The sequence below is a fragment of the Typopeltis vanoorti genome, chromosome 14, assembly GCF_054136105.1.
Source record: "Typopeltis vanoorti isolate ZY-2024b chromosome 14, IOZ_Tvanoo_1.0, whole genome shotgun sequence".
NCBI lineage: Eukaryota > Metazoa > Arthropoda > Arachnida > Uropygi > Thelyphonidae > Typopeltis > Typopeltis vanoorti.
In genome coordinates, this window is record NC_143562.1 from 10,109,952 (window position 1) to 10,126,961 (window position 17,010).

The window sequence follows — 17,010 nt, forward strand, 5'->3', positions numbered from 1 at the left end:
ATTCTTTCTGTAATAGTTCATGTGAAGAACATAAGGAGTGAGCCAATGAACCAGTGTTTTAATAGTTTTTGCTTTAGTCACTTTTTGGCTAGAAGAACGTAAGTTATATTCACTAGCATCAGTCTAGACTTGCTGAGTATGCTATCAACACTAGACATAGAGTTCAATGGAACAAGGCATGAGTCCTTCACAAAAATTGGTTCCTCATGGAATGGCTTTATTAAGAAATATGAAACTTTACTTCACTTTCCTAACTTAAAGAAATCTGATGGTCTAGGTTTATCGCCTTTGTGAGAGGACCTCAAACCGTTCACAGGATAAGGTCAGCCCTATACCCCGGTGTATCCTATGTCCATAGTGTTGAGTTCTCAAGACCAGTTTGCCTGCTTTGCAGGATAAACGGGGAAAAACTCTGCTGTTCATGCCCAAGACTGACTAACTAACTTGGCTATGGCTGAGGAAGATCCTTCATCTTCTCACTCACAGATGGGAATCGAACCTAGGACACTCCTTCCCCGGGCATATGATTGTGAAGTGCACAGCCACTAGGCTAACTGCACGTATTTTTTAAATCAGCTAATCTTTTCTAACTTTATTTTATTTAATTGTATATATAGGAAATTTAATTACCATTTTTAGTTATCTTACATTAGCTATTTAGGTGGTGCCTAAATAGCTAATGAATTATTGGATTTTCAGTTTGAATTATCAGTTCTTGTTCAATTAACTCTTTGCATGTACTGATACAGGCCTTTGATACTTAGACAAAAATTATACTAATAAAATAATATTTATGTGAGTTTATTCCAATATTATAATTTATTTAAACAAATTTACACCTGATGCACTCACTAATTCAACAGGCAAACTATCCATTCACTCACAGCTCTGAGAGAAAATCTAGCTCTCACCCATTTCTTGACACCACACAACTTCCATGGATGCCCCTTTTCATCTCCACATCTTTTTATATAATGAAAAATTTTATCAGCTGATGAAATGACTGGGAAATACACTCCCAGAAGTTTATAGACCACTATAACTCTTTCTCCTATCAATCTGTACATCCTCAATCTCTCCTGTTTATCCCATCAAGATCCAGGAGACCAAGTCTGAACACAGTAGTCCAGGTGCATTCATCCTATTAAAGCCTTGTAAAGAGGCAAAATGACTGATATTCTTGTGCATAGCTTTACACTTGTTAACATTGAATTAACAGCAGCTATTGTTTGCTCACATTTATAGCCTGTTCAAATTAGTTCCCCAGTGTTGGAACTGGTTAGTGTGCAGTACCTATAAGATGGTACTTCTGAGTAATGCCAAGGTTGTAAGTTCGAGCCTCACCTGGGTAAAATTTTTCATGAATGTTATATGTATGCTTGAGGAGAGATTGAAGATGTTTTTTGTGGAGATGAAAAATAAGAGATGGGAGAGTTTGGGTGTGTAAGAAGTGCAGCATATTTTTTGATTATGAGATATTGTTGAATGTAAGTGGCAGCAAGCGAAAGATGATGTAGCTAAGGGAGTAAGTACAGCTGAGTGCTTGAACATTAATGGTGGGATAGGGTGCATAGATGATGATGAGTTAGTGACAGTATGAGAGCTGGTGTTGAGCAGTAAGGCAGTGGACATGAAAGGTAGTGACTGCGATTTGCATAAATGGCACTGAAATACTAATTCAAGATATTAAAATGGATTTGGATTTCATATCTTGAAAATGAATTTGCATGGGAATGTGAAGAAGAATGGGACCAAAGATTTGAAATAAATATCAAATGATATGAGAGTGGCAATGTATGAAGATTCGATGATAAGTGTGAATGAAAATGTACACAAGGTCTGTTTTCCATGAGGTAGAATGAGCAGGGTGGTTAAACCACTGGATAAGGAGTACATGAGCGAAAGAGTTAGTAGTGGTAATTGGTATGAATGATCTGACTGGTAACAAGAATGTAAGGAGGGATGTCATTATGATGTTAAGGAGAGTGAAAAATAACAGTGGTAGGTAAGGTAGTCAGCATGTTGCTAGGTATAGTAATGAGTTTGAGAAGGCAAACAAAGATTTTGAATGGTGTGCTAGCAGAGTTGCATGCAGAGAAAGAAGTTCATTTTGTGAATGTGTGGGATGAGTTTGAGGTGCAAATAGAGCTGCTATGTAAAAGATGAGCTACATTTGAATGGTTTTGGTGTAAGTCTGTTGGAGAAACTTGCTGCAAGATAGAATGACAAATGAATATAAGAAATGAGAAAGCAAGAGATGTTACAGATGAGTAAGGTAGGCAGGTTTGTGATGGGAGCAGTGAGTGATGAGTGGAAAGAATAAGAAAAGGAATACATAGTGGATAAAAATGTGGAGGGGTTAGGGTGAACACTACGTAAAAAGTGTAGATGATGGTTTCAGGAGATATGTGCTTGCACAAGAAAGGTTTAAGACAAAGAAGTTGGATATATTTAGGTCTGGGGAAGGATGTACTACCAGTGATGATAGGAATGGTTAGGGAGAGTGTAAAGGAGTCAAGTCTGAAAAGTTGGGTTAGTGGGACTTGATATAGAAACAGAAATGAGCTAGTGTGTATGTTTATTAATGCTAGAAGTACCTCAAAACTAGGGGAATGAAATTGAAGCATTGATAGGGTTCATTGTCCAATGAGGATGACATTCTGACAAAAATAGAGATTGAAGTTTTTAAGGGATAACTACCTTAAGCAGTACGAAATGGAGGCCACACGAGGATGGAAGGTATTGGATTTGATCATCTCATCAGAAGATACTAATGACAATTGACATTTATTCTTTAAGGGTGAAGCAAAATGCTTTTCATATTCCCCGCTATCTGTCGTGGTTACAGTGAGGGTAAAATTTACGAGCAGTTTGCTCGCCCTGAATGGGCATGGAGATTATGTATCGCTATAGGAGGCTAATATAGCTTTTGGTCTTCTATATTTGAATATGTCCGTTGGCTCGTATGCTGCAGCTTGTTGAACCAAATCGTTGGGATGTGTGGACGTCTTTAGAAAAAATTTGGAAGCTAAGGATTGTAGATAAGAGAGAATATAGGGAATATTTGTGTCTCTGTGATGTTGGCTGTTTCTAACATACCAAGGGGCGTTCAAAATCATTCTCAAGCACTTGTTCTGCACTCGCTGTATCTTAATAATGTTAGTATTAGAGGTGTGGCTGCAGGCCGGAGAGGCATAGGTGATTATAGGACGAATCGTCATCTGGTATAGCTGCAATTTGATTCTGTTGCTGTGTTTGCTATTTCTATTAATTAGCGGGTAGATCTGAGCTATGGCTTTAGATGCTTTTCCACATGTAGACTTGATATGTTGGTTGAAAGATAGCTTTTTGTCGAGAATCACACCCAGGTAATTTGTTTCTTTCTGCCAGGGAATTTTAGTATTGAATAGTAACACATCTCCTGCAGGAGACATTGGCCTTTTTGAGAAAAGAACCGCTGAGCTTTTCAGGGGGTTGACTTCCAATCATGATTTGGAGAACCAACCCTCCAGCTTTAGAAGATTTTCTTGAAGCTTTCTGGTAACGAAGTGGGGTCTGAGACATCTGGTTAGTATTGCCGTATCGTCCGCATATAGTGCTAAAATGGAAGTCATTGGATTGTGCGGGATGTCTGACATGTATACAGAAAACAGCAATGGAGCCAGTAGAGATCCCTGCGGCACTCCAGCAAAGATATGGCGCTGGGACGATGTAGAACCGTTAATTTTAACTTGCATTGATCTATTCTGAAGATATGAACGGATTAGATGAACCATTTATAGTGAGATACCGGCTGAGATAAGTTTGTGCAGGAGTCCAAAATGCCAGATTTTGTCAAATGCTTTAGATAGGTCTAGGAATACAGCTCCTGTGCATTGGCGCCAGTTGTAGCTGGTGGTGATATATTCCACAATTCTCTGGATTTGCTGGGTAGTACTATGGTGTTGTCGAAAACCAAACTGTTCTTTAGGGAGGATGTTTAGGTCATTTACTGAGGTTTGGAGTCGTGAGAGGATGACCTTCTCTGCAACCTTACCCAGATTGGAGATGAGACTGATTGGAAGATAATTCTGCAGTAAGTGTGGGTCTTTGTCTGGCTTATGTATAGGAATCACATCAGCCATTTTCCAGGTGGAAGGAAAATAGTGAAGTCTTAAGATTGCATTTATTATACTGGTCAGATGCACTATATCTTTTCGAGGCAGCAGTTTGATCACCCTGTTTGAGATGCTGTCTGGTCCAGGAGCTTTATTGTTCTTAAGTTTTTTAATAATATATAATTCAACAGGTGATGCGGGTGCAATATGATCAGCACTGGTATCCAGGAGGTTTAGTGCATGCCTAACCTCTCTGTGGATTTTGTACAGATGATTGAAATCAATGTTGTTATAAGAAGGTTTGCACTGATGCTCAAGATTTTTAAGTATGGCTTCTGCCTTATCTGCATCTGTGTGGACTAGGCCCTGGTTTGAGATTATAGGGAGGAGGATCTGTTTTTATTTTTGATGTTTCTCAGTAGGCCCCAGATAGAGTGATCAGTAGGTGAGATAGAGGCTAACTTTTTATCCCAAACTTCGTTTCTATGTGTTTTAAGTGCATCTCTTACTGCTCCATTCAATCTGTTAAGCACTGTCTTATCCTGAGGTGCGCGAGTGTTATGAAATCTCTTCCTAGCTCTGCTCTTCTCTCTGATCAGATCCATAATGTCCTCAGGCAAACGATCAGGCTTGGGAACAGGTTTCTGGAAGGTTGCAACCATTAAAGCGGACTTAATCTGTTGGGTGAGGCTAGTCACTGCAGATTCCACATCTTCTGGTGTGCATATGTGAGGGACGGGTCCTATTTGATCCCGAAGTGCTTTAGACAATCTCTCCCACGATATGCCTGAATGAGAAGGAGGAGAAGATACTAATGAGATAATCAAATTGCTGTAAATTGTAAATGAATTGTCATATCATCCTTCAGTTGGTGAAAGTGTCCATGAAGTGATCATTTGGGTGGTCACCAGCCATATCAGGACTTTCGTGAGAAAGAGTTATGTAGTAGTTAGGTGATTATTTGCCATAATCACCTGCCTATAAAGCAATCGACTATGGCATACTCAGGAAGCAGCTTTCAACAATATGGAATAAGGGATTGCATGGAAAGAAAATCAATGCTGCTTGGTCTCTACTCAGGAATTATTTGCATAGGCCATGACTGAGTGTATTTGAAAGGACAAAAGATTAAATAAGGTAGGTGTAAAATGGATGACTGAAGAGGTGAAGCATGCAGTTTTGAAGAAAAACATTGTGGATGTGGTACAAGATAATTGGAGATAATCAGTTACAGGAGTACAAAGCGCAAGCAAGGAAAGTAACTCAGCATAGGTAGCAAAAGTGCGGTTTGTGGCTGGTCTGAAAGGTTCTTGTCCTAACAACGACAAAGAATTTATAATTTCAAAATTATTTTTATTTGTCAACATAATCTTCCTTAAGACATGCATTTATTCCAGCGATGCTCCAGTGCAATTCTACCTCCCTGTAGTGGTTCTCAGCAAGATCTGCAAAACACTCCTCTACAGCTACAATCGCCTCTTGATTCGGAGAAAAATGCTGCCCAGCGAGGAAGAGTTTTAGTTTTGAGAAGAAATAGAAGTCAGGGAGCCAAATATGGGGAATAGGGTGGATGTTACAACGATTCATAGTGCAGATCCCTCAATTTTCCCATTGCCAAAACACCTTTGTGGGCAGGTGCGTTGTCCTCATGAAAGATGATTTATTTCTTCTACAAACCGGGTCCTTTCTCACGAATTTTTATTTTAATTTTAATTAAAATAAAAATTCGTGAGAAAAGACCCGGTTTAAATTAAAAATCGAATTTTAATGCACCGAACGTCTAGTTTGGTTAAAAGATCGCAATAATATTTTCCTGTTATTGTTCTACCCTTTTCAAGATAATTAATAAACAAAATGCCTTCAACATCCCAAAACACTAATGCCGTGACCTTGTCTTCTTTGGCACACTGGCATCTGTCCACTGTTTTGACTGCTGTTTGGATACTGGTGTGTACTAGTGAATCCAAGGCTCATCTATAGTAATAAATCGATGCACAAAATCCGTTTTATTCTTGTTAAAATGCACCAAGCACTATTCGGAGATTTTCATGCGAGTGCGTTTTTGAAGAGTACAGCACCCACCTTCCGTAAAGCTTTTTCATTTGTAATTCTTCATGCAAAATATGTCCTACCCATTCTTTGAAATGCCTATAGTCAGCAATTTCGCGCACTTCAATTCGATGGTCATCCAAATACCATGTCGTGCACTAATCAATGATTTCTGGTGGTGTTACACTTTTTGGACGTTCTTCAAGTGGATCAAGGCTGGTACAGACACGTTTAAACTCGGCAGCGAACTTTTTCTTAATTGTCGAAAACAAAGGCGACGAGTGCCGTTAAACTTTTATTAACGTCGAATGAATTTCTTTCGGCGTTAAATCTTTTAAAAAGAATTTTATAACAGTATGATACTCAATTTTATCCATTTCAATGGATACAGCCAACACTGCTTCCGACAGCTGTATATATATATATATATATATATATATATATATATATATATATATATATATATATATATATATATATATATATATATATATATATATATATATATATATATATATATAAACTCGGCAGTTTATATATATATATAAACTACTCGATAGAATGACTTGCAATTTCACATGGATGCTTATCACAGATGTACCAACTTAGAAAAAAAAAAAAATCTTGCCGATAGTGTTGCCATTTATGGTCGAGGCCAAGAATTTTCAGACCACCCACATATGAGCAGCAGTTAGCTAATGATTCTAAATGAAATCCCAGAGAGTTTTTTCAGTGTGCCGAGTAGATAGGATATAATTGCAGTGTTAATGAGCAGTTCATTAAAGTGGGAATTTCCACTGTTCATTTCATTAAGAACAGTGGGAATTCTCCCATTCCCACTGTTCTTAAGTTGCATTATGTTACAATCACAAGGATGCAAAACTTAAGAACAGTGGGAATGGGAGAACCAATGAAGGTGAGTGAGCAGGACGTATGAGGAATTGTGTAAACTTGATATCGACTAGTCCATGGGACATGTGGTGATATACCTGTCTTGAGGGAATATTCCAGGGAGTTAACAAAATCTTGAATGTACATTTTCAACATGAGTCTTAAGTTAGTCCAGGTCCCAAAGGAATGGAAAGATAGCAGAATTGTTCTGTTTCATAAAGGAGATAAGACTAAGGCTTCGAATTATAGGCGCTAATCTGCTTGTCTGGGGTTATGGTCAAGGTGTTGGAGAAGCTAGTGAGGACAAGGATTCAGAACTGGTGGATAGCAGTAGAATTCTCTTTAATGGACTTGCTAAGGGAAGATCGTATTTTAGCTATCTTCTGTCTTATTATAACAAAGTGACAAATACATTAGACAAGCACAATGCATATACAGTAGTATATTTAGATTTTGCAAATACTTTCAATAGATTACCACATGACAAACTAGTAGTTAATTTGAACAGATGGTGTGGATAGTACATTAGTGAGTTGGATTGGATATTGCCTGTCAAACAGGTATCAACAAATCGTGTTTAGGGGAGTGGTATCCCAGAAGAGGAACTCGCTAGTGACGTGCCCCAGGGATGGGTCACACCACTAGTGGATTTTTGGGTCTGTTTTGGGGCCATTGTTTAATTTATGTAAATAACATTGGAAAGAACTTAAATGCTATACACTTGTTTGCAGATGATGCAAAGTTCGGAGAGATGAGAAGTAGAGCATATGTAGCTTTGCAGGAGAACCCAAATAGACTGAATGTACGAGTGTGTGTGTGTGTGTGTGTGGATGTCAGTTTATTGTTACAAAGTGTAAGAGTTTAAAATTTGGAATGCAACGACATGATTAGTGTGGATATTAGGTAGGAAGTGGAGGAGATGAAGGATTTGGATGTAATGGTGGATAGACACTTAAAATTTCGTGGACATATTGCTAAAATTGTGAGGATGACAGTGGATTATGGAATGATGCAGAGAATAGTGATGTGTAGAAATAAGAATGCTTTGATTCAATTGTACAAGACTTTGATTAGACTGCATTTGTATTACTGCACACACATTGGTTCTCTGGCTTTCAAAAGAATGATGAGATATTGAATGTTGAAGAGGGCCCAGATATGATTTGCTAAATTAATTTCTAGTCTCTGGAATGTGGAATGGGAGGACAGATTGAAAGAATAAAAATTATAGAGCTTAGTGGATAGAAGGAAGAGGGGAGACATCATAGACATATAAGTTGGTAATGGCTAATTACCAGGTTAACACAGATGAATTTTTCATAGAATATCTATCGTGAGACAGGAGAATGAGAGGCCATCCCCTGTATAACGTGGGTGGGTAGATTGTTTGCATGGAGAATAGTGGGTGATTGGAATGCATTATCTGAGAGTGGTGAATGCATTTAAGTCGAGGGCATGATGAGCAGTGCATGTGAGAGTGGGATCTCCCATGATGAGTCTCTTGATTCAATGAAGATCTGTTGATAATAATAGATAAACCCAGAAATGTATATCAATAGCATCTCTTGATTTCTATCTTGCATTCTTAGCAAACAATCGATCTCTCAGGCCTTTTCCAATATCATTACTATATAGATTAAAGAACAATGATCCAAGGACTGGTTATATTAAATCTGGTAGTTTAAATCTACTCTACCCAGATACCATTTTCTGATAACTGTCCATTAACCACCTACTTACTGAAGCCAATAATTTATATTCTAGTCCCAAATTCTTCACTTTATGAAACAGCCTTGCATGTAATGTCCTATCAAATGGCAAGTCTAACATTATCTTAAAAAGTGACCCTGTAGTGAAATTAGAAGAACGACAGAACAGTGCACCCTTCAACTGGAAAATAATAGCTTAATTCTTGTCATGAGAGGAATTTATATGGGCTTTTTTAATTGAAGGTGAGTTAGCGAATCTCGTATGGATCTAATAGAGTTTTTTTTTTCATCCTACATACAGGTAAATATGCAGTGAGTACACACAATTTACAGACCAAAACCGCTATTGGTCATTATGGGTAATAGCCTTTTTGTGATGATGTTTGCACTTCACATATCTTAGGTTATGCAAGATTTTTCAAAATTTTGTTCTATAATATGAAATTCAGAATAAAGAAAGAAATTTAGTAATATCAAGTAGTTGGAGGATTAAGTAGAGGAGTTGACAGTCAGTTATGTAGTGCAGTAGTGTCCCTTCCACAATGAGTCCTTGAAGGTGTTACATAATAATATAATGTATCTATTCTTTTTATCTAACTCAGCCATAATATAAAATTTGAGAAAACTGCTCAGACATGACCTCCCTTTAATTAACTCATGCTGTTCTTTACACAGTATGACTTGTTTGTCAACCCAATGCTGTATGCAAGTACTTACTAACTTCTCTAAAATTTGCATAATGGATTCAGAGAAAAAATTGGTTGATAGGCACATTAGCCTTTGCATCATCCTTGTATAAGGGTATTTTCATACATTCTATTTCTCTGGGATCTTTCCTCAGCAGATTCAAATTACAAACATGTCAAGGGCCAGTTTGGCTGAATTTGGCATACATACTTCATACATATTTCTATCTGTGTGTTGTCTTCATCCTGCAAAGCAGGCCAACCAGCTATTAGAATACACACAATTACCAGACGCAATACAATAGTCTCAAAAACTGGGTTGTTTTGACAATAAATCTAAATAAACCAAATGAAACATTGTGTTAAGGCTAAGGTGCTTGGAGAAACTCATGTTGGAAGTTTAATGGAGTGAAACAGCACTAGGAAAGGATTAAAAATATTTATTTATTCTAATATTTCATCTCAGTTACAGAGAACATCGTCAGTTAGTACAATATGAGACTTTTTTTGTAACACGCACAAAGGCTACACAAAACTAAGTGAAATGCGGGATGAAAGATTATTCCTAATTGGGGATGTCTTCTATAGACACCTGTCAGCAGCCTAGGTATTAAACTGGGATCTCGAAGTACTAGTGCTTCCCATATTTTGGTAAGTTTTATGTAGCTCAGTGGAAGTGGCGCTTGCGTCCTCTGCGCTTGGCTGCTTGAAGTTAGACCTAGGTTCTAGTCTAGTCGCTGACTGGAGGAACTTTTTCTAAGTCTATCTTCGACCGGTTCCCATGTTAGTCGATCTCTGGCACAGGCAAGCGGGTTTTTCCTCCAGGAAACTCGGGTTTTTCGTCCCGTAAACTCAAGAAAATCGACCGTAGTACTCACATTATTTCAGACAGTGACATATCTTGTTAGGGTTAGGTACCAAGAGATGGCAGCACTTGTTTGCCAGCCTCTTCATCGGTGGCTGCTATAATTAGTGATAGACATGGTCCAGCTCTCTCTGATTGGCTACCGGTGGAGATTGAACTGCCCACTCAGTCTCCAAAAGCTAGATAGGGTATAAAGGCCTCGCCTACTCCCTATTAAGGAATAAAAGGCATTTAGTTGATTTTAGTTGATTTTTTTTTTATGCAACCATATTTATTCATGTATGAGTGATTTTTAAAAGTACCTGCAGATTCTAAAAATGGTCTTACTCTTCTAAATTTACTGCTTGGAGCATGGGGACTTTCCCCAATTGATTTGACTCTTATTCAAAGCATGGATAAAAGGTTTGATTGACCATAGTCGTGGCTTCAGATGTGTTTTTTATGTTCTTCCTTGCAGATGTCAGCTGATCTGTCCATGATAGGTCAACTTCAAGGAACAAGGAACTCTATACACACTAAAGACAAACTCCCTCCTCTCTCAGTTCCTGGTGTATATATAGAGTTCCTTGTCACAGAAGATAAGATTAGCTAGTTTTAAGCTTGAAAGTTGTGCAAAAGTTGCATTTAAGAATCTGGCTATTTTTTATGATATGCTTCGACATGGAGGTTAATAAAATCTCTCAGAAGAGGTCATGGATTGGAGGAAGGATTTTTTTTTTTTTTTTGATACTGAAAGGACTCTATTCATTAGATAAGAAGGTGTGGTGTATATGATTGAATTCTACTGTAAGTCTTCACCGAAACTAAGATTATATGCTATTGGTTAACGTTTTAATGATGCCATATTGTTGATGGGAAATTTTGAATGTATCTATACAGGATATATTTCAGTATACAGGAAATACTGTATACTGGAAGGAAGTTGGAACTTGTGTATAAATAAAGTAATGTTCTTCATGGATCAAAACTTCATCGGCATTCTATCTTTTATCAAGTATTTACCCTCCTCCGCTGTTAATCCTTAACGGCGATTTGAGAGCCATTAGTGGATTAACTGTGGTCAAGCGACTTTTGTGTCACTTGTCTTTACATGTGCTCTATTACTTCGAATTTTCTTCACTGTACTAGGATATTTGATCGTTTTTTTTTTGCTGAACAATTTATTTCTTGTGTCTCTTTCCAAAAATAGAAGTTTCACATCTGCCAAAATAAATAATCAATCCTGAAATGACCATAGATCAGCCTTTGCAATGAATATACTTTAGTAATAGTTAATTTCCTCCACTTTACTGACAATTTAGATTCTTTTTCGCGAATTTTCAAATGTCTGTTTACGTTTAAAATATTTTGTCAAATATTTATATTTTTAAATAACATTTAGTGAAATAAATATGACATTTTGCTTTCTTTCTTTGCAAAATACCTTAATATGGATTGTCACATTTCAATTTCAGGAACGATTTTTTTTTTTTATGAACAACATATGATTATAAACTGCATTGCTCGGTTTCCGATATTGTATCTTTTTTAGTATCAAAAATTTATACCTAATTGTATTTTATCAGAGACTCTTCGCCTTCTTCTTTTGCTGAAAATTGCAACAGAGTTTTTTTTTTTTTTTTTTTTTTTTTTTTGAGGATGCACATTACTATAATATCCAGTGCTTAACCACTGTAGATATGTTGAAAATATAATAGGAAGGATATCCTGTATGGAATGATTAAAAATTTATGCTCATTTTTAGGATTTTTTTACCAACCCCCCCCCCTCCTGTCCTGGAACTGAGTTGCATAACTACTTTAAATTTCTACAGCTTTGAAAGCTTTCAGACGGTATTCAAAATCTCTTATTTCAGTTCACCATTTTGACAAAAGAAATAAAGCAATAATATTGTTGTATATCGAAGCTTCTAATTCTGTACTCTTTCTTTGAATCTGAAATCAGCGGTCTGAAATTATTCTAAAATTTAGAAATACTATGCTGTATTTTCAACATGTAAAACTGTATACCACCAAAGAAATTTAAATTGTGTTATTTCTGTTTCTTTTTTTTTTTAAAAAAAAAAAATCTAAATATTACTACTTCTATTTCTGCTGATTGCTATTTCTGAAATATGTCATATGTCTTAGAAATGCTGGACCATAATCCTCTTACCTAGAGGAAAAGCTAAACGTCTTAGATTACTCTTTTGAGAAACACAAGACAGAAAGTTTCCTAGAAGTCGCACTAAATAGCCTCAAGCAAGAATGTCTTGTTTCGTTTTCTGTTGTTGAGATAGCCTAACACAGTAAAACTGACATTTCTTTTATAGGCTGATGAAGTATTTATGCCAAAAATGATTTCTTTATTTATAGTGATCAGTTTCACTTTTATTATCGAAAAATTCTAAATTATTTGATAATTATCTTGAAAAAATTACTGCTGTTGCTGCTCTTGCTTGCCATCTCACAAATGAATTGTATATTGGGTATACTTTCTAATATTCCTTTCTGCCCAGTAACAAGATGTAGACTAACGGATATTACCAACTCCCCCCCCACCCACCCACCCACACACCACCACTGGGAACTAGATCAAAAGAACATGCCCAGAAGGCAGCACACTAAAGTACCTGATGCAATAACTGAATATTTTACAGGCAGAAATTCCTTGTTCTGTTTTTCCATCTTTCTGATTGATTAGCAGACATTCGAAGCATATTCTGATATTGCATTTGTAGGATGTTAGTGTTTTAAAATATTAATTTCCCCTATTAGCCAACGTCACATAACTTCCTGATTTATAATAATAGGGAAATAATATGTATATTTCCTTATTTATAATTTGCAAATTTATAATAATCAAAACTTAGTTTCTTTGTCGAAAAAAATAAACGTTATGTGGAACAATTATTATGGAAAAATCACGAATGAAATAAAAACTGTTCCTATGTTTCTTAACAGCTTTCGGGTGTCTGGTAATGTTGCAACGGGAGTGTGTGTGTGTGGGGGGGGGGGGGTAATGCTATCAAAGTCGAAATAAAGTTCATTTCTATTGTGAAAATGTGAAATTTCATATTTGATGCATGCGCATATACATATTTTGTATTAGAGAATATACGCAAAAGTATCACTTATATTATAAAAGTAGCAATATAAGGTACAGGCAAAGAGAGTAACCTGTATGGTAAGGAAAGCCAAAGCTAATTATGAGAGGAAGCTAGCTGATGAATCCAAAAGAAACCCTAAAGAGTTCTTTCGCTATGTGGCTAGTAAAAGGAAGAATATCCATGGAAAGATCACTTTAAAAAGTGTTGACGATAGGGAAATTACTGAAGCTAATCAAATAGTTAAGTTGCTTAGTGATCATTTCGCAAAAGTGTACCATCTTCGTAGTGATAGTGCAGTGTCAGATGTGCCATTGACTGATGAGAGTATAGAGACAGATGAAATTGAGGTGCTTAATATATTAAAGAACCTTAATGCTAACACTGCCATTGGGTTAGATGGCATATCGGCCCACGTGTTACGAGAATGTGCAAGAGAATTAGCAACTCCTCTAACCAGAATGTTTAATTTAAGCCTCAGTTCTGGTAAAGTGCCAATAGATTGGAAAGAGGGGAAAATAGTTCCATTGCACAAGGGAGGCTCTAAGACTGAGGTTGCAAATTATAGACCAATCAATATATCTGGAGTTGTGGTTAAGATTTTTGAGAAATTGGTTAAAATTAGAATTCAGGACTGGGTGGACAGCAATATGATACTTTATAAGGGGCAAAATGGTTTTGTGAAGGATAGGCCTTGCCTAAGTAATTTGCTTACTTTCCATAATAAAGTAACAGTGGAGTTGGATAAAGGAAGTCCTTACTCAGTGATACTGCTTGACTTTGCAAAGGCTTTTGACAAGATTCCACATGGAACTCTGTTACATAAATTAGAGCAAATGGATATGGATCCGAAGGTGGTGATTTGGATTAAAGGATGGCTGGTGGACAGATATCAAAGAGTGGTTTATGGAGGAGCTGAGTCCAGGAAAAGGCAAATGACTGGTGGTGTACCTCAGGGCTCAGTTCTTGGTCCTCTATTGTTTAATTTGTACATCAATGATATTGGAAATACCTTGAATGGAAATATCCACTTGTTTGCTGATGATGCAAAATTGGGAAGAGCTATAATCAATTCAAATGATGTGGATATTTTACAGGATGACTTAAACAAGCTGAAGGTATGGACTGAGGTAAATGCTGTCAGTTCAATGTGGCTAAGTGTAAGGTGATGCACTTTGGCAGGATGACCACATGCTGTTTACTATATTAACGGAACTGAACTGCAGGAAGTTGATAAGACAAGAGACTTGGGATGTGGACAGAGAACTAAGTTTAAAGGGTATATTGCAAAGATTGCCAAAACATCACATCAAATTACATGGTTGTTGAGGAACGCACTAACAAGCAGGGACAGGGAAGTTATTATTCCACTCTATAAGGCATTAATAAGGCTGCATTTGGACTATTGTGCATAGATCTGGTCGCCATGAATTCATTGGTGATGCGGAAGTGGTGGAGAGGATTCAGAGGTAGGTTACAAAGATTGTTGCAGGTGTGTGGGATGTTCCTTATGAGGATAAATTGATGATCTGTGGGCTCCAAAAACTAGCTGATAGACGTAGGAGTGGAGATATGATAGAGGTATTTAAATTGTTAAAGGGATTTTACAGGATTGATACCGATGATATTCTTAAGACCAGTGCAGGATGTGAGAGAACGAGGGGCCATCCCTGGAGATTGTGGAAGAGTGTGTTTAACAAGGGTGTTAGGACTAGATTTTTTACTTGGAGGGTTGTGAATGGGTGGAATGCTTTGCCAGAGGGGTTGTGAATGCTTCAACTGTGAAAGAATTTAAGGAGAGGTATGACAGGTATTGTGTAAATAATGGTTAGTGTGTCAATGTCGGGTCTCCCGCGATGAGTCTTTTGACTCCATGGAGACAGCGTTAAAATAATAATAATAATAATAATAATAATAATAATAATAATGATAATAATAATAATAATAATAAAATTGGCGAAAAATATATAAACTAGCAGAAAATATATACATATCAATTTAAATAATAACTGTTTATTTCATTTTATAAAGACCGATTATATAGGGAAATCAAGAAAGTGAAAGTACAAAGAACAGTAGATTACTATATAATATAATATAAAGAAAAAAATTAGTGATATGATTAAAGAATTTCATGTTATTCTCTATAAAGCAAAGTTGCTACAGCATGTCCTAAAGGAAATCTGTGAAGTATTATTCGATTTCGATGGTTTTATACAAAAATAAAACTAATATAATCTGGAATGTCAGCAGCCGGTTTTCTTTTCTTTTTTTAAAAGAATATTTCAAATAATTATCGTGAATTAATTTCTTCGAGAACAAAGCAAAATGTTTTTTGGGAAAGCGATTAGAAAAAAATTAGCGCAAAAAATTAAAAATGATATTGGTTCTCCAAGGTAAGGCAATATTTAAGTGAAGAAATTATGCAAGACTTTTATTTTGTCCAGAAATTAAAATTGTATTGTACAATAAAAAGAGAAAACAAAAATATAAATAATTTCTCTATTTTTAGTCTATCCTATATTCAGCCTATCCTATATTCATAGGCCAGTCTATCCTATATTCAACTAAAATCCAGTTGACCCGCATAGAACAAGGATATGAGTTTCTTGTTATAGGCAACTGAGAGGTAGCTAGGAACGTGAGATAATCCGATTAACCGTTCTCTTCAGCGTGAGGATTTTTATCACACCTTCTAATGGACAGGACGGTCAAATTGCACTTCTTATCCTGGTTCTTTAAACAGGTGGGCTGAATCATATCAAGATTTAGCTGGGCGTCTATAGACGTCATGGCCGTTTCGAAGGTTAAAACAGTTATTTCAGCCTTTCTTTGGTACACCCCGAAAAATAATAATTTTCCAAGTGATTTCTTTTTCCGATTTCTGTGCGTATTATATGGGTATATTTAAAAATCGTATCAAAATTCAAATTATCTGTGTCTCACTCTAGTATTTTCCAATGAAAATCTAATTTCACCACGAAGTGTAAATCCTTTCTGCTACTCACATAAACGGCGCGCATGAAGCATAGTCACTATTCATTTGATCTTTATGCTTTCCATATTTAAAACTGCATTAATTGAAAAAGTATTCAAAGTTATCCTACAGTTAATTGCATTGGACCGATTAAGACGAGGGCTGATGCGTTATACACTCTTAAAACTTTCATACATCGATAAAAATGCAATCATATGGTCGAACTGACGTCAATTTTGTGGCGCAGATTGCATAAGCCACACGACAGCACACCCAACATACACATTGTAAGCACAGTGTATACGTGTTTGGATAAAATATCAAAATTATGGTAAAAATTTTAAAAAAAAATTTAAAAAAATCAGCTAACGCCTTTTTTATTCCCGTATACGGGGACCAGGCGAGGCCATTTAGCCCTATCTAACTTTTGGAGACTGAGTGGGCAGTTCAATCTCCACTAGTACCAATCAGAGATTGATAGCCCAAGGCTATCACTAATTAAGCGGTACACAGTGATGAGAGACGACTCAAATGTGCCGCCATCTCGTGGTCCCTAACCCTAGCACAATATATTTAATGTCTGAAATAATGTGGGTTCTACGGTCGATTTTCTTGAGTTTACGGAACGAAAAACCCGAGTTTCAGGGAGGA